This window comes from Myotis myotis, unplaced genomic scaffold (assembly GCF_014108235.1).
Source record: "Myotis myotis isolate mMyoMyo1 unplaced genomic scaffold, mMyoMyo1.p scaffold_m19_p_1, whole genome shotgun sequence".
Classification (NCBI taxonomy): domain Eukaryota; kingdom Metazoa; phylum Chordata; class Mammalia; order Chiroptera; family Vespertilionidae; genus Myotis; species Myotis myotis.
The window spans coordinates 127,590,520-127,613,614 of record NW_023416313.1 but is presented as its reverse complement, the minus strand read 5'-3'; the positions used below and the strand labels follow the sequence as shown (position 1 = coordinate 127,613,614).

General features: G+C 43.5%; 1 long non-coding RNA gene across 1 annotated transcript; it reads left to right on the top strand.

Moving 5' to 3' along the window:
* The first annotated feature begins 500 nt into the window (after positions 1–500).
* LOC118661784 lies at positions 501–11,293 on the top strand. The gene is made up of 3 exons (XR_004969480.1): positions 501–733; positions 10,757–10,861; positions 11,257–11,293. It is a non-coding gene; the product is annotated as an uncharacterized LOC118661784 (long non-coding RNA).
* The last annotated feature ends 11,802 nt before the right edge of the window (positions 11,294–23,095 follow it).

Below are 23,095 nucleotides of genomic sequence, written 5' to 3'. Positions count from 1 at the left end.
CCAGAGAGCCAAGTAAACAAATAGCCCACCTACCAGGAGTACAAAAGTCCCTGTCCCTCTGCAGTGGAGGGGAAGTGTGACACTCTTTCATAACCTTCAGGACCTTCTCTCAGCCTGGGAAAAATGGAGAACTTTATTATAACATAATTGCCAGCTAACGTGTACAAGCATACCTAGATAGTATGTAGCATAAGCTGACCTTGAAGTTTCTGAGGGCCATCTGTCTTGTCTGCCACATAGTCTCTTAGACAATTGTCCCTCTTACTACAGGGTTGTGTCTGGGTGCTCCTTCCCTGGAAGCTGAGTGTGGCTCCTCACTGCCGCCTGGGTGTGTGTGCACGTGAGCATGTGTGACTGAGCCTCCACTGGTGTTGCCAGGGAGCGGAGGCCGGGGCTGGGGTTTGAGGTGCTATGTTCTCAAGCTCACATTTGTGCCTCACTTGCTTGCTTTTGCCAACAGGTGAAAGTTACTACATGTCTATGTTTCTGTGCAGATCCATGAGAAAAGTTATGCCACAGCACTTTGAGGACAATAAGCACTATTGAGAGGTCGACCAATCGAAAGCACAGTATTTGCAAGTCGTGGGGGTGGGTGGAGCTGTCACATCCAGACCCAGCTACCAAGAATACAGATCTGAAAAACCAGTTACCTAACAACAGAGACTTTTCCCTGAAAAACTGCCATGAATCTGTGCTCCCTGGGAGTGTGCTCACCTTCCCTGACAGCAGAAAGGTCAGGACCCCCTCACTCTCAGCACAGTTGGGAGCAGAGCAATTCTCTTTCTGCATGTGATCTGCTCCCCACTCCCCTATCATTCTAGAATGATGCTCTCATTCCTTCCCTTTTTTCCTTCATTTGAGCAGAGTCTGATGAACTAATTTTCCCCTTAGATGCCAATTGCTGATAAAGCTTGAAGTGTTATTCTCTCCCAGATAATGGTATTGTAATAGGGAAGAAGAAAATAGGTCTTTAAGTGTGGAATTTCAGGCATTGGTGAGCAAAAGGAAGATGGGATTTTCACACACACACACACACACACACACACACACACACACACACACAGCATACCACACCACTTACTGGAAAGGGTGCAAATCTATAGCACTTTCTGGTGGAAAGTGCAGTGCTGGCTCTTCTCATGGTAGGAGAAAAGACAGAAGACATTGTCTGGACCTGTCTGTCATTCCCTCCTCTCTGATCCTTACTAAGTGCCGAGTACACACAGGTTCATCCTGAATGCTTCCTTTCCTCACTTGCTAAACTGTAGACTTGTTGAGGCTTAAGTGATACACATGCAGCTCTTCAGCACGTGTGCTGGAGGAAGGAGGGCCACTTCCTCCCGGCAGCCTGAGGCACTCACAGCCCCAGGCTGGCCAGGTCCCTGTCTAGCACACTGTGGCCCTCAGGGCAGATGGCATTCCCACCTTTGCTAAACTGGCCCTTGGTTGAATGCTGGTGTTCCTCTGGCAACTTAGCCCAGCTCCCCAGCGCTGTGGCCCTGCAAGCCCACATTCTTGAGACTGAGAGAAGCCAGGCTGCTGGGATCAAGTGTCAGCTTGCTCACCCTTGACTGTTGGACCGCTCAGTTTGCTCTGCTAAGGCATTCTCCCCAAATTGCTGGGTGAGTAAAAACATTTCATTTCTTCCCTCTCGCATCTGTGCAGCCCTGCCAGAATTTCTTTCTGAATTTCCCTTCATTAACAGTGATGTGCTCTCCACCCGGAAGTTCCCAAGAGCTCACTTCAGTGGATATTGATTGTTTTTGCAGGAGGGACCCCAATGGTTTTTCCGTTTCTGCTTCCATAATATGTACCAAAACCCACACTTCATTGAAAGCAGATGGTGGATGCCTCCCTGGACGTGCAAGGGGAGATGCAGGGCTGGGATGCTTCTGATTTGTCTGCCTTCTGGGCAACGGGGCACGGGTGGGGGCTGGGACTCGCAGTGCTCTGTAGATGAGTGCAGGAAGCAGGGCTGGAACAGAGAGTCTGGATGGCTGGGAGGAAGGAACACAAACAGCGGGCATCAGGGGACCGTTAGGGAGGGTAGAAAAAAAGAGAAGGATGAAAAAAGCCAGTGGAAGAGATGTATCCAGGATTCTCCAGGGCTCTCATTCCTGTGCCTGAGTCTTGTCAGATTCTCAGGGAAGTGTGTGCATCAGGCTGTTGCCCCTGCACAGGAAATTGTTACTAAGCCTCAGCCACAGAGACCTGGGCCTGACCTTATACTCGTCTGCCTCCGTGTAATGTAATGAGGAGCGTATTCTCCACCATATCTTTCCCAAGAACTTTTAAACCCTATTTCTCTGTCTCCAAAAAAGGAAAAGAGAGGGTTGGCTGCTTCTCAGACTGCCCAACAATAAACTTCACTGCCAAAGCCCTCCCAGACTTTCTGTCATTCCCCAAACCTAGCCATGATATTGTGATTTATGATAAAAATATGTATTTGGTCTTTGTCCCATTCCTGGCAGAGACTCCTAAAAACCTTGGAATCTCTTAAGTGAGGAGAGTGATAAGGTATCTTTTGTTATGATAATGAGGTGACTTTGGGAAGGTACCTAAAGATGGGGACTGGTTGCCAGGAGAAACAACCTTGTGATTAGAGAGCTGGAATTTTTAGTTCCACCAGACCTCCCAAAAGGAGCTGGAGGTTGGGTCGATCACCAATAGCCAATGATTCAATCAATCCTGCCCATGTAAAGAAGCCTCCATAAAACCCACCTGGACAGGGGTCAGGGAGCTCTCAGGTTGTTGGAACATGGAGTTTTGGGGAGAGTGTGCATGTGAGGACAGTGTGGAATTTTCGCACCCCTTCCTATATATCTTGCCCTACACACCTCTTCCATCTGGCTGTTCCTATGTTATATCCTTTTAATAAACCAGTGATCTAGGAAGTAAAGATTTCTCTGACTTCTATGAGTTGCTCTAGCAACTTAATTGAACTCAAGGAAGGGGTTGTTAGAACCTCCCCTTTACAACCATTTGGACAGAAGCACAGGTGACAACCTGGACTTGTGACTGATGTTTGAAGTGTGGAAAAGGCTGTTTTGTGGGGTTGAGTCCTTAACCTGTGGAATGTGTTGCTACTTCCAGGTAGGTAGTGTCAGAATTGAGTTGAACTGTAGGAAACCCAGCTGGTATCTGAGAATTGCTCAGTGAGGTGAGGACTCCCCACAACCCCACCTCATACATTTGAATTGGGTGCAGCACCCTTCACCACCCACATTCTCACTCTGGGACCTCTCATTTTTTCCTGATGATCCCTTCCTCCTTTGAAGTCCTCCTTCACTTCTTGCCTGCCATCCTGATTTTATTCTTCATATAATTTGTCTTACGTTCTTCCCTTTCCATGAATACCCCTTGGCCTCAGAGTAGAACACTATGTCTTCCCACAGAAACACTCACTGGGTCTGCCATGTAATACTGGCCTCTTGGGGCACACCGCTGCATGAGGACAGATTACCTGCTTCATCAACTGATTTGTTGGTAACACCTGGTCAGGATGTTACCAAGCACTTAAGGTGCTGCATCTGCGGGTTAAGAGAAGTTGACTTTATTGTCATCAGCCTCCATCCTTTGGTGTCTGTGAAGGCTCTCCAAAGGGGTGGGAAAGTATAAATTCACACCTATAGCTTCTGCAGGCCAGGAGAGGCTAGTCCACCTTGAACTTGAAATTTGAAACATGTGGCAGAAGGGATAGGTCTAGTGCTAACTGTTGTTGTTGTTGTTGTTGTTGTTGTTGTTGTGTGTGTGGTTGTTCTCTGACCCAGAGCAGCTTTGTTTGTAGGCCCTAAAAAATTGTGACTTTTCTCTTCTAAAAGGATAATAGGGATAGAATCTACCACTAAGCATTTACTTTATGTTAGACCACACATGGGCACACACTTGGCAATATATAATTGCATAGCACATTATGAGATGGGTGTAGGAATACCCTCATTTTTCTGGTGACCAAAGGATTAGAGAAGTCATAAAGTTGTCTGAGTCTACACCACTGGTAAGTGGTAGAACCAGGACTGACCCAGGCTGCAGGCTTGAAGGCCAGTGCTCTGAGAGCCACGCCAGGTGTCCTGCTGGTGAAGCCTCAGAGACCGGATGGGAGCCATGAGTGTACTCACTGTGCTTCCTGCCTCTCCTAGACTCTTAGAGACTTCCATTGCTGGGTTGGGTGGGCCAGCAGGACGTTTAACCACGCCCATACTCTGGATGCGTAGTGCAAGTCAGTCTGACTCATACACTCCACTTTTGGGTTTGTCTGTCTAGGAAATCCTGTTCTCATGGTTTGCTAGGCACAGGCTCACTGGTGTGCTGCCCAGCTAGAGCCTAGTCCAGGAACTCAAGGCCTTCTTGGGAAATCACTGCTCCTTCCCTGATAAGAAAGCCATGTCTCGGACAGAGGCCCGGTCCAAGGGCTAAAAGGCCGGGACTGTGGTTAGGTCATGGACTTTCTTTGGCTGGTATCCTTGGGCACGTTTCTTACTTCTCTGGGCCTCAATTTCTCCTATAAAATGGAGGGGCTTGAATGATGCAATTGGTTAATTCCTCACAACTCTAAACATTTAATGATTTAATTACAAAACTCCAGGACATTTTCATTCCCCCTTTTTTTTTCTGTTCAAGTGAATCAAGCTCGACACAACTGAGTAACAGTACCCCCTGAGATCTGGAATATGCAATGATAGACAATACAAGGTCAGACTTGTTGGAATAAATCATCTCTGTTAGTTTTTTGGTATTATAATTAATTTACAATGATAGAGGTACTGTATTCCAGATGATTTTGGTAACAGTTTTTATTTATAAAGATGAAGTACAGTTGTCCTCTCCCTTATGTGTGGGAAATATGTGCCAAGACACCAGTGGATGCCTAAAATTGCAGATAGTACCAAACCCTATATATGTTATGTTTTTTCCTATACATACACACCTATGATAAAGTTTAATTTATAAATTAAGCATAGTAAGAGATTAACAACAATAACTTATCTACTTATATAAAAACCCTGGGTGTAACATCACGACCAGAGGCACAACCAACTGGAAGGAAGTCAGTCCTGCAGGGGTTGTCTTGGAAACGGCTGCACTCTCCCCCAGCTGTTTCCCAGAGTGTAAGGTTTCAGGCAGGAACCCGCCCTCGGAGAAGAGTGTGGAAGTACTGAGTCCTGGGTTGCCTTGCCAAGGGCTGTGCCCTCCCTGAGCTGTTTCCCCCCCGAGGCCTGAGGGAAGAACCCACCCTCAGAGCGCCAGGAGCGCCCAGCAGCAGTCAGTCCTGGCTTGCTGAGGCGGAGGCCACAGCGTGGTAGAACTCTGGGTCTGGCCCAACAAGGGGGCATGGCCGGCCTTCAAACCAGACCCTGACAGTAGGGAGGAGGGAGCCCCATTCCTCACAGAATCCACTGTTGGATAACTTGCTGTCAGTGACCTGCCAGCCAGGAATCCCATTCACCTGAACCCCAGACCCTGACAGGAGGGAGGAGGGAGTCCCATTCCTCACGGAATCAACAGGTGGCCAGCTTGCTGTCAGGGGCCTGCCAGCTAGGAATCCAATTCACCTTCATATCTGTATAAAGTTTTAATACATTATATTAGACGTCATGGTGGTACTGTTTTACCCACAGCATCTACAGGAATTGCTGCAAATTTACTTCTCGGTGGAAGCACCTTTCATTCCCAATATAAATTACCAATTCCATTAAATGAAACTTCCATGTCTAGACTTGATATAAACAGTGAAGTTGCTAAAACTATTAAAAAGGCCCAACTTCTCATTATTGATGAACGCACCATGGCATCCAGTCATGCTATAAATGCCATAGACAGATTACTAAGAGAAATTATGAGTCTGAATGTTCTATTTGGTGGGAAAGTTCTTCTTGGAGGGGATTTTCGACAATGTCTCGGTATTGTACCACATGCTATGGGATAGGCCATAGTACAAACGAGTATAAAGTACTGCAGTGTTTGGGGATGTTTCAGAAAGTTGTCTCTTACAACAAATATGAGATCAGAGGATTCTACTTATAATGGATGGTTAGTAAAACTTGGAGATGGCAAACTTGATAGCAGTTTTCATTTAGGAATGGATATTATTGAAATTCCCTGTGAAATGATTTGTAATGGATCTATTATTGAAGCTACCTTTGGAAATACTATATCTATAGATAATATTAAAAATATATCTAAATGTGCAATTATTTGTCCAAAAAATGAACATGTTCAAAAATTAAATGAAGAAATTTTGGATATACTTGATGGAGATTTTCACACATATTTGAGTGATGATTCCATTGATTCCCACAGATGATGCTGAAAAGGAAAATTTTCCCATCAAATTTCTAAATAGTATTACTCCTTCAGGAATGCTGTGTCATAAATTAAAATTGAAAGTGGGTGCAATCATCATGCTATTGAGAAATCTCAATAGTAAATGGGGTCTTTGTAATGGTATCAGATTTATTATCAAAAGATTATGACCTAACATAATCAAAGCTGAAATATTAACAGGATCTGCAGAGGGAGAGGTTGTTCTGATTCCAAGAATTGATTTGTCCCCATCTGACACTGGCCTCCTATTTAAATTGATTCGATGACGGTTTCCATGATGCCAGCATTTGTGATGACTATTAATGAATCTCATGGACAAATTCTAGACAGAGTAGGCATATTCCTACCTGAACCCATTTCTTCACATGGTCAGCTATATGTTGCTTTCTCTCGAGTTTGAAGAGCATGTGACGTTACAGTTAAAGTTCTAAATACTTAATCACTAGGGAAATTAGTCAAGCACTCTGAAAGTGTTTTTACTCTTAATGTGGTGTACAGGGAGATATTAGAATAATTTTAATCACTTTATCAGTCATTGTTTGCATCACTGTTGTTTTTATATCATGTTTTTGTTGTTTTCATATCATGTTTTTGTCGTTTTTATATCATGCCTCTTTTGTTGTTATATGCTTTTGTTTCTGTTTATTTATTAATAAATTTATATATTATTTTCATATACATTTTACTAATTTCCTTTCATCTCTCACACTTCTATTATAGAGAAAGGGCAAATAGCAATATTAAAATATCTCCGCTAATTAATTCCCTTTAAAATATATATATTTTATTGATTTTTTATAGAGAGGAAGGGAGAGGGATAGAGAGTTAGAAACATCGATGAGAGAGAAACATCTATCAGCTGCCTCCTGCACACTCCCCACTGGGGATGTGCCCACAACCAAGGTACATGCCCTTGACCGGAATCAAACCCGGGATCCTTGAGTCCACAGGCTGATGCTCTATCCACTGAGCCAAACTGGTTAGGGCAATTAATTCCCTTTTAATGTGCACTAATTTTGTGCACCAGGCTACTAGTCTATATATATATATAAAAGCCTAAAGCAACCATTACGACTGGTTGACCTAATGACCAGTTAACAGGTTGCTATGATGTGTACTGACCACCAGGGGGCAGATACTTAATGCAGGAGTTGCCCCCTGGTGGTCAGTGAGCTCCCACAGCCAACCTCCCATGGTCCCTCCCCGTGGCTGGCTGGCCCCAATTGGCCCTGATTGGGACTGGGCGAGATGGCCCTGATCGGCCCTGATCGCTGGCTAGGCAGAGGAACGCCACCTGTGCATGAATTCGTGCACTGGGCCTCTAGTAATAACATAAAAATGTATGACAGGTCTCCTTCTCTCACCTTTTCACTTAAAGGAAGCATGATCAAGAGGCTACGTAGTGGAAGTATCTACAGTGTAGAGATGCAGGGCAAGGGGATAATTCACCTTCTGGACAGAATAATGTGGGGTGAAACAAAATTTCATTATGCTACTCAGAATGTCACTCATTTTAAGACGTATAAATTGTTTATTACTGAATTTTACACTTAATATTTTTGGACTTTGGTTGAGCATGGGTAACTGAAACTGCAAACAGAAAAACCACGGATGAGGGAGGAATACTGTACAGCAGATAATCAAGAAGTTAGAGCGAGTAACATAACAAAGCACATGTGCCATGACCCACAAAACTGAAGCCTTTATATACTTTTCCCCTTGTTTATTTCCCACTCTCTTCCCAGAGGAAACTGCTGTGTGGAATTTCACCTGTCATTCTCATCCATATCAGGCTTTACTGTATGCATATATATATAGAATCCTGCGTGAGTGTCACATAAACAGCACCATATAGTGTATTTTATTTTGTTTCTTGTTTCCTTTCCACACTTTGTGATCTTTATTGGTGTTGAGTCATTTCTACTGCCTCATGATAGTTCATTGTATGAATCAATTTCTTTAAGTACATTTTCTCTTGGAGAACTCTCTTTCTTTCTTTCTTTCTTTCTTTCTTTCTTTCTTCTTTCTTCTTTCTTCTTCTTCTTCTTTCTTTCTTTCTTTCTTTCTTTCTTTCTTTCTTTCTTTCTTTCTTTCTTCTTCTTTCTTTCTTCTTTCTCCCTCCCTCCTTCCCTTCCTTCCTTCCTTCCTTCCTTCCTTCCTTCCTTCCTTCCTTCCTTCCTTCCTTCCTTTTAAAATCATTATACATAAAGCTGTTTTGAATATTCCTGTAGGTTTCCTGAACACATGTGGAAAAGTTTTTCTAAGAGTGTCATTGCAGGCCCAAATGTTATGAGATATTTCCAAATTGCTTTCCAAGGTTTACTGATTTGCTCTCCCACCAACAGCATATGCTTTCATAAACTCGATAACATTTGGTTTGATACTGTCAGATTTTTAAAATAAGTAACAAAGGCTTTTGAATAAGTAAAACTTTCAAGTACTTCAAATGTCTAAGCTCTGACGAGGTAGAATGTGAGAATTCTTTGTCTCTAGTTCCTAGGCACCCAGTTTAGTTCACTGTTCAATGTTCATCTACCTGACCTTGGTGGACCATTTTTGGGGGGACCCCCTAATGTCCACATCTTAAAATCTTTCTTCTTGAGCTGGTAAGATTTTCCATAGAGAGCCTTTTAATCTGACTGGAGAGGAAGGGTCTGGCTGACAGAGTTCTGGGAGTTGAATGAGCTGGAGTGTCTGCATTAAGCATTCACTCTACATACCATACCTGTATCTACAATTGTGACTGACATCCGTCCATGACCTCTCCATAGAGGCAAGGAAGAAGTGGCCCATAGGTAGAGAGTGAAGGAGGATTTAGAGATTGATTACTTCTGAATCAGCTTTCACCCAGCTTTCTGTGTCTCATCATGCCCTTTGCCCCAGCCCTGGCTCTATTAGCTTTGGGATATCTGGATTTCCCATATTTTCCTTTCAGTTCTGCTTTCATACTGGAAGTCTTTTTGGAGCTTATTGCTTTTTGTAGTTCCTTGTCAAATGCAGGCAATAAAAGCAAACTCTTGGTACCAATGTTTTGCTTTCTTACTTCTTAACTAAAACCAGAAGTTCAATTAGCCCATTTTTCTTTGTAGGCAACAATTTGTTTCAGACAACATGCTATGCATTTCAGGGTTTTTGCTAGCTCAGCACCGTATTTCTGGTTCTGATATCTGTATCCATCAGCTTAAGCTAAATTATGTTGCAATAATAAATGGCTTCCCAAATCCTGGTGCCTTACAACATCAGCTATTTATTTCTTGCTCATGTACATATTGGCAGTACATTGGCTTTCACTCTATTTTTTGTTCTGCTGTACAGGCGAGGCAGGAACCCCCATCTTAGTCTTGTGGCAGAAAGAACAGAGCAAGGGACCTTAAAACATCTGTTCAGAAATTATATAAATTCCATTAGACAAAGAAAGTCACATGGCGATCCTTGACCTCAATGAGCAACATGTATACTCTTTCCAACAGAAGGGACCCCTGGGAGGGACCCTATAGGAATGAACCTATAGGGAGGAACAATGGATATTTAGAATAAATAATACAACCTGCCACAGTTATTTATTTATTTATTTATTTTTACATCTTTAAACTGACTAATCCAGAACTGAGATTTGTCTTTTTTTTTTTTTTTATGCTATCATGTCCTAATAAGGTAAAATGTTGTCATCTAATGTCTCCGCTCTTAAGGTCCATATTTCTTTAGTGGGCACATGCCCTGGGTCCCCACAAGACAGCTGGCACTTTGATGAGCTCCTTTACCACTGCACATCTGGAACTGTTGGCTCGTGATCCCAAGATATGAAGGAGGTTCCCACTGCTCCCCATCCCTGCCAAGCACCAGCACTAGCTCTCAGAGCCTCACTCTTCCCCTGTGGGTCTTGTATGTAGAATCTCATTCCTGCTACAGGACAATATCCTGGGGATGATCTGGATGTGATTTCATTTCCATCAAAGTCTGGGTGCTTTCAGTCTTAGGTTCCCATGAGATCCCTCTTTCTCTTATTACTCATGTACATCCTCAAAAGAAGCTCCTATTACTTGAGGTGACTTGAGAGAGATTGTATTCTAGCAAGTAGAAAAATCAAACACAGCTCTTGTCTCCATATATTCTGTATTTGAACACAAGGCAGGTACTGGATCCCCACTGTTCTCTAGCTGCTGACCGAGCATAAATTAATTTAGTTTACATTTTTAGAACAATAATTAGCTCATGATTCATGCTGAAGAAAATGTTCCTATCTCTTCTGCTCTGTAAGGGTTTATTTTAGTTTCTTCATTGTTTATGTCAAAAGTTCCAAGATCCATTGGCTTTGCTAAATCGGCAAAAAATCCACTATCTAAACAAACAACACCTTTTTCTGGGTCTGTAGGAGACAGACTATTTATCTTTATCTGCAAGTGACCAGCATTCATTTATGCATTTGTTCCAGATGTTGCACCCAAAAAAAGCTAACCTGGCCAGTGGGCAACTGTGTCATCTTGGCTCCTGAAATGAGAAGGGTAGAGAACAATGGAGGCCATGGAGCTCCATGTGAGTAAGTGCTGCCTCTCTGAATATCTCTCCCACACAGATTTTCAAACTGGTCACACAAGCCTATCAGCTAGATTTAGTACAATAACTCCTCACTTAATGTTGTCCATAGGTTCTGGGTCTTTGATGAAACGATGTGTTACAAAATCAATTTTACTATAGGCTAATTGATAGAAACAATAGTTGGGTTCCTAGTGTCTCATTGGCATTATCACAAAAGGACATTTAATGAGGACCTGTGGTGGTATGTCTGTATTACATTACTTTGCTTATGACTGTGTAGGGTAGGTCATGGAACTGGGGTTAGCAGAAAAGCATGTCTTCACCTTGACTCAAGCAAGGTGGAAGGAGCCTGTGGAGATCATCAGGGTTGTTCACACGCATTCCGTCTTCTTCCAGGCACAATTGGAATCGCACTCCCCTGCCAGCTTGAGCTCAGGCCACATGACTCGCTTTGGCCAATGAAATGTGAGTAAAAGTCTGCAATTGCCAGTGTGTAGTTTGCCAAAACTCCTTCTGACATAGTAATTGCTGCATCTGTTAAGGTGGTACCTGAAGCTTGAGTCTCTGAGTGAAAGTGGGCCGAGAGGGCCAGCAGTAGACACATGATGTGAGCAAGAAATTATCTTTGTTATGTTAAAGCATTGAGATTCTGCAGTTATTTACAGGTTATTTATATCTGTCCTTAAACCCAAGCAATCTTGACTAGTGAAATAACCTGGTGACTAAAAAATATCCAAGCTTTTTCAAATTTGGACACAAAACCTAGGAGCCATGAGAGAGAAGATTTAAATATGACTACATTTTTTAAAGAATTATCATACACAAAGCAAAAGGGAAAAATATAAACTGAGGGGAAAATATTTGCAATTCCTGGGCTCAGTGTTTATTTCCCTGATGTGTCCATAGCCTTTGCCCTTGCTCTTCCTCTACTTAAAAACTGCTCTTCCCCCAGAGGGCCTCATGGCTCCATCACTCACTTGCTCTAAGAATTTGCTCAAGTGCTATCTTCTCAGGGAGACTTTCCTTGATCACATTATTTAAAACTAGAGGCCTGGTGCATGAATTCATGCATGGTAGGGTCCCTCAGGGTGGCCTGCGGAGATCGGGCCCCAGATTACGCCCCCAGCCTCGCAGCCCTACAGCCCCACCTGGCACCCCACCTTGGCCTGGTGCCATCCCCTCACCTGCTCCATCATCCCTTTGCAGGGCAATACATCAAGGCAGCTCCCCTCCCCTGCCCAGCTCCCTCAGTGTCTGGGAGCCAGGCAGTGCCCCCCACCCCCGCCCCGCTGCTGCCGCTGGTCACCATTTGTGGGGCGATCGGGCCCCTGCTCACACCTGCCTTGGCCTGGCGCCTCCCACTCACCTGCTCCACCATCCTGCTACAGTCCCACTCTCATCTAGGCCCATTGGGGCCAGCAGTGCCTCTACTGCTGCCAGCACCGCATTGCCAATGCCCGCCATGTTCTTCGCTGCCCGCTGGTGGTCAGCACACGAAATAGTGAGCATTCGAACTCCTGGTCTAACAACCGCCCAAGGGGAAAATTTGCATATTAGGCTTTTATTATATATACTAAAGGCCTGGTGTACAAAAATTTGTGCACTCAGGGGAGAGGGGGGTCCCTCAGCCCGGCCTGTGCCCTCTCGCAGTCTGGGACCCCTTGGGAGATAACGACCTGCTGGCTTAGGCCTGCTCCCGGGTGGCAGAGGGCAGGTCCAATCCCTAGGTGCAGCCCCTGGTCGGGCTCAGAGCAGGGCTGATTGGGGAGTTGGGGTGCCACCCACTGTCATGCACAGAGCAGGGCTATTGGGAGGTTGTGATGCCACCCTCAGTCACGCTCAGGGTAGGGCCAATTGGGGGGTTGAGGCACTGTTCCCTGTCACACTCAAGGCAGGGTCTATGGGGAGGTTGCGGGGCCACCCCCTGTCATGCACAGAGCAGGGCCCATCAGGGGGTTGGGGCGCCGCCACTCTCACACTCAGGGCAGGGCCGATGGGGAGGTTATGGCTCTACCTTATCACACACAGAGCAGGGCCTTTGGGGGGAGGGGTGGGGGGGGGGGCGTTGGGGCGCCGCACCCTGTCACACAAGAGCCTCAGGGTGATCAGAGGGTTGGGGAGCTCCCCCCTATCAGGCACAGAGCAGGGCTGATCAGGGGGTTGGGGCGCCTTCCCCTGTCACGAACAGAGCAGGGCGGATAGGGAGGTTGTGGCCCCGCCCCCTGTCACACACAGAGTCGCAGGGCGATCAGGGGGTTTGGGCGCTGTCCCCTGTCACGCTGATCCCGGTGCCGGGAGGCCTCTCGGCTCCGCTGATCCCGGTGCTGGGAGGCATATTACCCTTTTACTATATAGGGTAGAGGCCTGGTGCACGGGTGGGTGCCGGCTGGTTTGCCCTGAAGGGTGTCCTGGATCAGGGTGGGGGTCCCCACTGGGGTGCCTGGCCAGCCTGGGTGAGGGGATGATGGCTGTTTGCAGCTGGTCACACACCCTTCAGGGTGGGGGTCCCCACTGGGGTGCCTGGCCAGTCTGGGTGAGGGGCTGAGGGCCGTTTTCAGGCTGGGGGTGACTGAAGCTCCCAACCGCTCCTTTTTTTCTTTTTTTTTTTTTTTTATTCTGGGCCAGCTTTAGCTTTGAGGCTTGGCTCCAGCTCTTAGGCCTCTGCTGCTGAAAGTAGGTTTCTGGCCTTTGCTTACAATGTTGCGATCCTGCTGGCTGAAGCCCGGTGGACTAAAGCAGGTTTCTGGGGTTTTGTTTAGCTTCTATATTTGTTACATAGTTGCTTAGAGTTGCAGCTCAGAGGCCTGCAGCGGCAGGCAGGGAACGTTGGAGTCCTTCGTCACTGACGCAAGCAAGCCTCATGTTAGTTTCAAGCTGCCTGTCTGTGGGTTGCCATCTTGGCTGGCAGTTAATTTGCATATTGCCCTGATTAGCCAATGGGAAGGGTAGCGGTCCTATGCCAATTACCATGTTTCTCTTTTATTAGATAGGATTGTAGTACTTCTGATAACACAGTTGTCTAATGTATATTTATTTACTTATGTTTGCCTGTCTCTATCCATTAGAATGTAAACTCCATGAGGTGGGGCATGCTTTCCTTGTGTGTTTGTTTTGTTTACTGTTCTATTTCCAGGACATAGAAAAGTGTTAGGCACTCTATCAATATTTGTTGAATGGATTTATGAAGCCTGTTAAGTGAAGAAAGTATGACATATATGAATTTTACACTACCATTTATGTAAAAGGAATTTTTTTCTCCTTTTACATAATCCAGACTGTTGGAAATATTATAGAACAAATAAGTGATTGTTAACAAGTAAATTACAAAGAGTATTAAAAAAGAAAAATAGGGGAAGAACTGTAGATTAAAAGAAACTTAAAAGAACCATTGACAAGTACAATGCATGGACCTTATATGGATTCTGATTATAATAAACCAACTTTAAATAACTATTACATTTATGAAGCAATTGGTAATTTGAATACTGATTGAGTATTTTATAATATTAAGGAATTATTGTTAATTTTAAGGTGTTGTATTGTGGTTATGTTTTAAAAGTCTTCTCTTTTAGAGCTGGTTTGGCTCGGTGGATAGAGCGTTGGCCTGCAGACTGAAGGGTCCCAAGTTCGATTCTGGTCAAGGACACTTGCCCAGGTTGTGGGCTTGATCCCCAGTAGGGGATGTGCAGGAGGCAGCGATCAATGATTCTCTTTCATCATTGATGTTTCTATCTCTCTCCCCCTCTCCCTTCCTCTCTGAAATCAATAAAAATATATTTAAAAAATGAAAGTTTTCTCTTTTAGATATATATACATGAAGTATTTATAGATGAAATGCTATGATGTGTGGGAGGAGACAGGTAGCATATGGTTGAAACAGGATTGTTCTTACGTTGATAGTACTTGAAGCAGGATAGGAACATGGAGGCTCCAATATAGAATCTGTTCACTTTTGTATATAGTCAACATTTTCCACAGCAAAAAGGTAACAAAAGAATATTATCTTATGCACATAATAAGCACACACACCTTTATTGACTTGTATATGCATAATATATCTCTAAAAAGACCCTTAAAAAGCTTATTATATTGGCTGTGGGGGGGAGGGGAATGGGGTGACAATGGGTAGGAGAGAGTTTGTGTTAGTATATTTATATGTAGTTTTAAATTTTGGACATTGTGGATATATTACCTATTTAAAAAGATAAGTAATCTTTAAATCCAGGTTTTGGTGCCAGATAGCCTGAGATGGTACCCAAGCTCCATTAATATCAGCTGTGTGACCTCAAGCACATGATCTAACATCTTTAACCCTAAATTCCCTGCTATAAAATGGAAAGAATAGTATCTCCCTCTTGGAGATTAAGAATGAAAAGCAGTATAATGTCTAAGACATGGTAAATTCTGAATAAGTTTTAGCTCCTTTCATTTTTATCCAAAATAAAGTGAGAGGTTGTGGGGCACCAAGAGGTTATGAGAAAGTGATCACTGGCTTGGGCTAAAAGCTCGAATAGAGAGATGCTTGTTTGTTCTGGGGGCTCTGATGGGCTTGCCTTGATAAATATCAGCTGTGAGAGAGTAGACAGACTGTTATTTATCTTAGAGAAGACTACTCTGGTTGGTACTCAGTCTAGTTTTCATGTGCCTTTATTTTAAAACTGTGGTTTGAGGCCTGCCTCAGAAATTGAAAACAGCTGAGACCCAACCTCTGCGTGGTTCTGCCATGGGCAGTTCTTACCTCTCTAGGCCACCAATTATCTTCATCTGTAAAGTGAGTGGGCGGGGTCAGAGGAGGGCCCAGGACCTCTGGCTCTAACATACTGTGACCTGGTGCACTACTCCTTGTTACCTCCCAGACTATTCAGAAGCCTGTTTCCAATGGACTGTGGAAGAGAGACTTTGAATTCATTCATTCACTCATTCATTCATTCAAGTATTCATTCTACTAGCATGTGCCTGACACTATTCTAGGTAGTGGACATTCAGTAGTGAGCAAAACATGTAAGTTGTCTGTTCTTATGGAGCTTAAATTCTAGTAGTGGAAGATAAACAACAAATAAGTGAAGCAACCACTAATCAACAGATATCTAAATGTTCTGATGGCCATATGTCCTATCAGGAAAAAAAAAAACATGGAAGAGGCATAAAGAACAATAGGGTGGGCAGGGAATTTCTCTTTGTGGTAGGGATAATTGAGTTGAGATCTCAAAGAAAAGGCATGAGTCATGCAGAGACCTGGGAGAAGTGATCTAGAAAAATGCAATTCAAATGCAAAAGAAGTGGCTTTTCTGCTATCCTTCTCTGGTGTTTCTGCTTATAAGGAATTTCACTGTATTGTATACTCTCCAATCCACTCCCACAGCCTACAGAAGGGCTACATTAGTAGATGTTTATTGCTTTAAAAATGGCTCCTTTAAAGTTCCTCTATGAACTTCTCTATTGATTTTATTTACAAAAATGTAAACAATATATTTGGATGATATATCAATTTTACAAACAAATGCCTTACTTTATTCTGAAGAATGTCATAATAACAATTACTAAAAATTGTAAAAGACTCTAGGGATAGTATCTAGTTCTCAAGAAAAAAAGGGAAGTCTTTGGAATTTGCTTTTTAAAAATCTTATCTTGCCTTATTTTTTTTTCTATGCCCTTAGAATCTTCACCAAGAAAGAATGACATGTCTCTGCTACTGATATTTTATCTTCTCCAGATCACTTAGCTCTGTTCCTGAGAGTTGCTTCTGAGGGGAAGAAATATGCACAGATGGAACTGAGCTTCCACCATGTGTAAAACTTGTCTTTCTGAGTAAATGTGGTCCATTTTCAGTCATACAGTGCTGCTTTTGTATAGGTGTGCACATATTTTCAGCTGATATTTAAGAAAAGATCTGGAGGGAAGAATCAACATTACAGTGTAGGAAAATGCCTATACTTGCCACCTCTCACAACCACATCAAAACTACAAATAAAATATAGAACAATCATCATTCAGAACTGCCTGAAATATGGCTGAATGGAAGTCCTAAAAATAGAGAAGTAAAGAAGAAAGCACATTGAAACTGGTTGGAGGTATAAAGGCATGGAGCAGGCTGGTCTGACACCCATGTGTAGTTTTTTTTGTTTTTTTTTTTAATTGGGAGGGATATCTTGGCTGGGGAGGGCTTCCATGAGGAGCAAGGGGTCCCAGCCCCACACCAGATCCCTCGGCGCAGGGTTCCAGTGCTGGAAAGAGAAGCCCCCGTAACTCTGGGCTATAAAAACCAGTGGGAATTGTGGCTAACAGAGGCTGCTGGAGACCCAGGTGTTCCTTTTAAAGTGCCGGCACATGGCACTTTAAGACTTGATCCCTCTGAGCTCCAGCACTGGGACAGCAGCATGAAAGAATCCAGGGATATATGGGAAGGAACTGGATTATCTGGCATTGAGGTAAGAACTCAGGGGAGGCTTTCTCCCGGACAAGAGTACACACAATAGTCATTGTCCCTATGCTGAGACCTTCTCTGCCACAAGCTGACTGGCAGGGACCATCTCTGAGTCTCCATCAACCTGGCTCACACTATTTCCTCTGCCATGCTGATTCCCTAAGATCCGCCCCACCCAATTTGCAGCCCTGTCCACATTGTTTGCAGTGGCCTGGCTTCTCCTTATGAAAGGCTTGTCCTGGCTCAGACTTCAGATATTCCTAAAGTCTCTCAAACAAGCTAGCATCAGCATACCCAATACTACTCAATAAGGGGCCGAATGCCCGGCACTAGCAGCAGCCTGTCTTGCTTCATAGCTTGGCCTTACCTGGGCATTTCCAAGCCCAAAAAAAGTAGCAGCCACTTGCAGATTGCTCTGTAACTCCTGATGAGGAGGCCCCTGACTACAGGTACAGGCAATGGCTGACTTTGCATTTCCAGCAGGGCCCCAGAGCCAGTGTAACCAGTAAACAGCTTCAGACCACATCAGATTTTAACTCTACACATCCAGTAGCAACAAACTCAACAGGCAGATTCAATGAGCACCAAAGCCCCATTGAAGCAACTCCTGCTCCATAGGTGTGTCTCCTGCACAGCAGCTCTCCCACTGTAGTCCGAGCTTATCCTCACAGTCAGTTGTCCTGGAGGTCAATTACTCCCAATGATTCCAACAGCAATCAAGGCTCAATTACAACAAGATAGCACACACAGCCCACACAGGGATGCACTTACTGTGCCCAGCTCAGGTGACTGGGGAGGCTGAGCCACTGGTCCCTACAGGACACCTACTACACAAGGCCACTTTACCAATTCCAGGAGACATAGCAGCTCTACCTAATACATAGAAATAAACACAAGGAAGCAGCCAAAATGTGGAGAAAATGAAACCTGTCACAAATGAAAGAACAGAAGAAATCTCCAGAAAAAAGAACTAAATGAAATGGAAGCAAGCAAACTACTAGATACAGAGTTCAAAACAATGGTTAGAAGGATACTCAAGGATGTTAATGAGAGCTTCAAGAGACTTAGTAAGAATTCAAGGACCTTAGTGAGAATTTCAAGGAAATTAGTGAGAACATCAAAGACATGAAAAAGGACCAGTCAGAAATTAACATAAACTAACTGAAATGTAGGATAATTTACAGGGAATCAATAGTAGAGTAGAGATTCTGAGAATCAAATGAGCGATTTGGAATATAAGGAAGCAAAAGACCCCAGTCAGAAGAGCAAAAAAGAAAAACAAATCCAAAAATATGAAGATAGTGTAAGGAGCCTCTGGGACAACTTCAGGCATACCAAGATTCACATTATGGGGATGCCAGAAGGAGAAGAGAGAGAGAAAGATATTGAAAACTTCTTTGAAGAAATAAGTTTCCCCTATCTGGTGAAAGAAATAGACTTACAGGGTCAGGAAGTGCAGAGTCCCAAACAAGAAGAACCCAAAGAAGCCCATATCAAGACACATCATAATTAAAATGGCAAGGGTTAAAGACAAAGAGAGAATCTTAGAAACTGCAAGAGAAAAGCAGTTAGTTACCTATAAGGGAGTGCCCATATGCCTGTTAGCTAATTTCTCAATAGAAATGTTTCTCAACAGAGGGGAGTGGCAAGAAATATTCAAAGTGATGAATACCAAGGACCTACAAGCAAGATTACTCTACCAAGCAAAGCTATAATTTATAATTAAAGGTCAGTAAAGAGCTTCACAGACCAAAAATATCTAAAATATCTAAAGGAGTTCACCACCACCAAACCAGTATTATATGAAATGTTGAAGGGTATTCTTTCAGAAGAAGAGAAGAAGAAGAAGAAGAAGAAGAAGAAGAAGAAGAAGAAGAAGAAGAAGAAGAAGAAGAAGAAGAAGAAGAAGAAGAAGAAATTTAAAAAAACAATGAAATGGTAATAAATACATATTTATCAATAATTGAATCTAAGAATCAAAATAAACAAATAAGGAATCTAATGAACAAAATAAACTGATAAATAAAATAAAATGAGAGGCATGGAATCATGGAAGAGATTAACCAAAGATCTTATATGCATACTAGAGGCCCAATGCATGAAATTTATGCAAGAGTAGGCCTTCCTTTCCCCGGCTGCCAGCACCAGCTTCCCTCTGGCACCTGGGACCTGGGCTTCCCTTGTAGCCCCGGCTTTGCCTGGAAGGGTTCAGAAGGACATCTGGTCTAATTAGCATATTATGCTTTTATTATTATAGATACGCATTACCTATGGACCCAAACAATATAGTGGTGAAGACCTGGGGTAGGGTGGGAACTGGGTGGAAGGGCAATGGGAGAAGAGCTGAAGGAGAGACATCTGTAATGCTCTCAACAATAAACATTAAAAAAAGAAAGAAAGAAAAGATCTGGTGAATGTAGGTCAGTTGAATTTACCCACAGCCATTTAGCAATACAAAATCACACCCTGGTCACACATAGCACTGATCCTGCATCAGGACTCAGGAACCACGGGCAACATATGGGAGCTATGCCAATCAATTGACAAAGACTATTGTCAGGGCCAACTTACTCATTTGGCATAGTGAGGCCAGTGCCAAGTTCCCATGATACCTTCAGGGACCTGGAAAAAATGTCGTAATTTCTTTTAAAACCAGAAAACACACACACACACACACACACACAAACAAAACAGAGAACTTTTAAGCCAAATAAGATGTTTCAATAGATAATATTAATATATTCATCTTTATGCCAGCATAGTTATAAAAAAATACATACTTTTTTTTCATGAAGGAAAGGCCTATGAAGGCAAAAGAGCCCTATGAAGGCTCTGCATATGTTCAGGATTAGTGATTAAATAATTCAGTAATCAAGTTACACATTTGCAGAGGATATGTGTGAAGCAGAAATTTTAAGCAGGTTAATAAAAGAAGGCCACACTGGGAGAAACAATTCGCACCTGCTGAGGGTCTTGCTTTAAGAAAAATTTTTTTCTCTGATTTCTCCATCAAATTTTCACCACCCTGTTTTGGTATCACTGATGTCATTTAAGTCATCCTCTCAGACATGTTGTTATGATGAATAAGTGAGAGAATGTATTGAAACAACCAGCCCATTCCATGAAAATTACATATCTAAGAAATAGCTTTCCTCTCTCCCTGTCTCCCTCACTCTTGCTGTCTTCTTGCCTGGCTTCCTTTCCTTTCACTTCCTTGCCTCATTACCTACCCTTCTTCTCACTCATTTCCCCTTCCCTCTCCCGTGGTTTCCTTCCTTTCCTACTGATATATCATGTTTTTCCTTGCATCATGGAACCTGAAGTGACACCAAAAGATAAGAGTCACACCAGGGAATCAGAAAATACATAGAAAAGGATGTTATCATGATGTGGCTACGTTTCCAAAAAACTTATTTCCTATTCTTCTTACATAGCAGGCAGTGTAGCACTCTCTGTGTGCCTATGTGCATATGTGTGCATGTGGGTATACATGAATGTGTGTGTAACCGAATCCACATGTGTTAGCTTCTCAGGAAGTCCTGCTATAAATATTGTCTTATAAGTCCTCACAGTACTTGTCTTAGAAATATCCTAAAAATATACTTCTGTGGCTTGACAGAAAGTTGAGGAACATGACAGCCAAGGGCACTGAATTAACGTAAGTTATAAAAGTTTTACCTCCATGAAATTTGCTCTTGAAATCATAAAGTTGTTGTCAATGAAACATAGCAGCTGACTACAAGCATGAGGTAAGTAAATTATCCTTTGCATTTGCTCTAATTTTGGCTGCAGAGTGGACAGACTGATGCCTTTGTCATGAAACTTTGAGTTTGTAAATAAATATAACTTAGACTTTAAAATTGGGTAGGGCAAGAGTTGGTTGCAGGCAAAAAGAAGTTTTTTGCTAAGTTTTTAAGCCCTCAGGTTTGTGAAAATTCTGAAAGACTACTTGGATCTTTCAATGCTGGCTCTGACACTGCCTATAGTATGGATTGTGTACTGGGCATGCAGGCCCTGGCCTCTTCCAGAGTAGTGAAATTGTGGAATTTAGCTTTCCCTACTATAAAAGAGACCAATGATTTAAAATAAAGTTTTAGCCTGCAAGTTATTGTACCTAAAATGATACATAAGTATGGTACAAAATACACAGATTTTATATAACACTAGAGGCCCAGTGCACAAAAATTTGTGCACTCGGGGGGGGGGGTCTCTCAGCCCGGCCTATGCCTTCTCACAGTCTGGGACCCCTCGGGGGAAGACCACCTGCTGGCTTAGGCCCGCTCCCCGGGGGATTGGGCCCAAGATGGCAATCAGACATCCCTCTGGCAGCCCGGCAGTCCTCGGGGGATGTCCACTTGCCAGCAGGGAGCAGGCCTAAACTGCTGTCGGACATCCTTAGTGCTGCTCAGGAGGCAGGAGAGGCTCCCACCACCACCGCTCTACTGGCAGCCATCAGCCTGGCTTGTGGCTGAGCAGAGCTCCCCCTGTGGGAGCACACTGACCACCAGAGGGCAGCTCCTGCATTGAGCGTCTGCCCCCTGGTGGTCATTGTGTGTCATAGTGACCAGTCATTCCCAGTCTTTCTGCTGTTAGGGTCAGTTTGCATATTACCCTTTTACTATACAGGATAGAGGTCTGGTGCACAGGTGGGGGCCGGCTGGTTTGCCCTGAAGGGTGTCCTGGATCAGGGTGGGGGTCCCACTTGGGTGCCTGGCCAGCCTGGATGATGGGCTGATGGCTGTTTGCAGCTGGTCACACCCCCTTCAGGGTGGGGGTCCCCACTGGGGTGCCTGGCCAGTCTGGGTGAGGGGCTGAGGGCCGTTTTCAGGCTGGCGGGTGACTGAAGCTCCCAACCTCTCCTTTTTTTCTTTTTCTTTTTTTTATTCTGGGATTTATTTACCTTCTATGGCTGTCACTGGAACTGAGAGCCGGCTTTAGCTCTGAGGCTTGGCTCCAGCTCTGAGACCTCGGCTACTGAAAGCAGGTATCTGGGTTTGTTTGGCTTCTATAATTGAAACACTGTTGCAGCTCCAGGTCTGAGGCCTGGCTGGCTGAAAGCAGGTTTCTGGGGTTTGTTTAGCATCTATAATTGCAACATTGTTTCTTAGAGTGCAGCTTAGAGGCTGGCAGCGGCAGGCAGGGAACCTTGGCTTCTTCCATCACTGGAGCAAGCAAGCCTCCTGTTCGCTTCAGCTGCCTGGCTGCCGGCCGCCATCTTGGTTGGCAGTTAATTTGCATATCACCCTGATTAGCCAATGGGAAGCGTGCCGGAGGTACGGTTAATTACCATGTTTGTCTATTATTAGATAGGATTATTCTTTAAAATATTTTTTTTATTATAACTACATTGTGAAAAAATTAAAAATTGCATTATATATATGTCATTATTTGGTATTCATCTAAAATATCTGCTTACTTTAAATGGAAAAAACACACAAAAATGCAGGAGGAGAGTGGAATAGGTGAAACACAGGGATTCTTTTCCCCGTCACTCTTATTTTTAACACAAATGGTAACACACATCATAATATTCTGCACCTGGTAAAGGTATTAGTTTCCCAGTGTTATTGACATGTAAATAAAATACAGCATTGTATAAGTTTAGGGTATACAGCCTAATGTTTGACATACATATAGTGAAATCATAACTAACAATAAGTTAGTTAACATCCATTTTCTTATATAAATATAAATAATATAAATATACATATAAATATTTTTCCTGTGATGAGAACCCTTAGAACAGGGGTCCTCAAACTATGGCCCGTGGGCCACATGTGCCCCACCGAAAACATTTATCTGGCCTGCCGG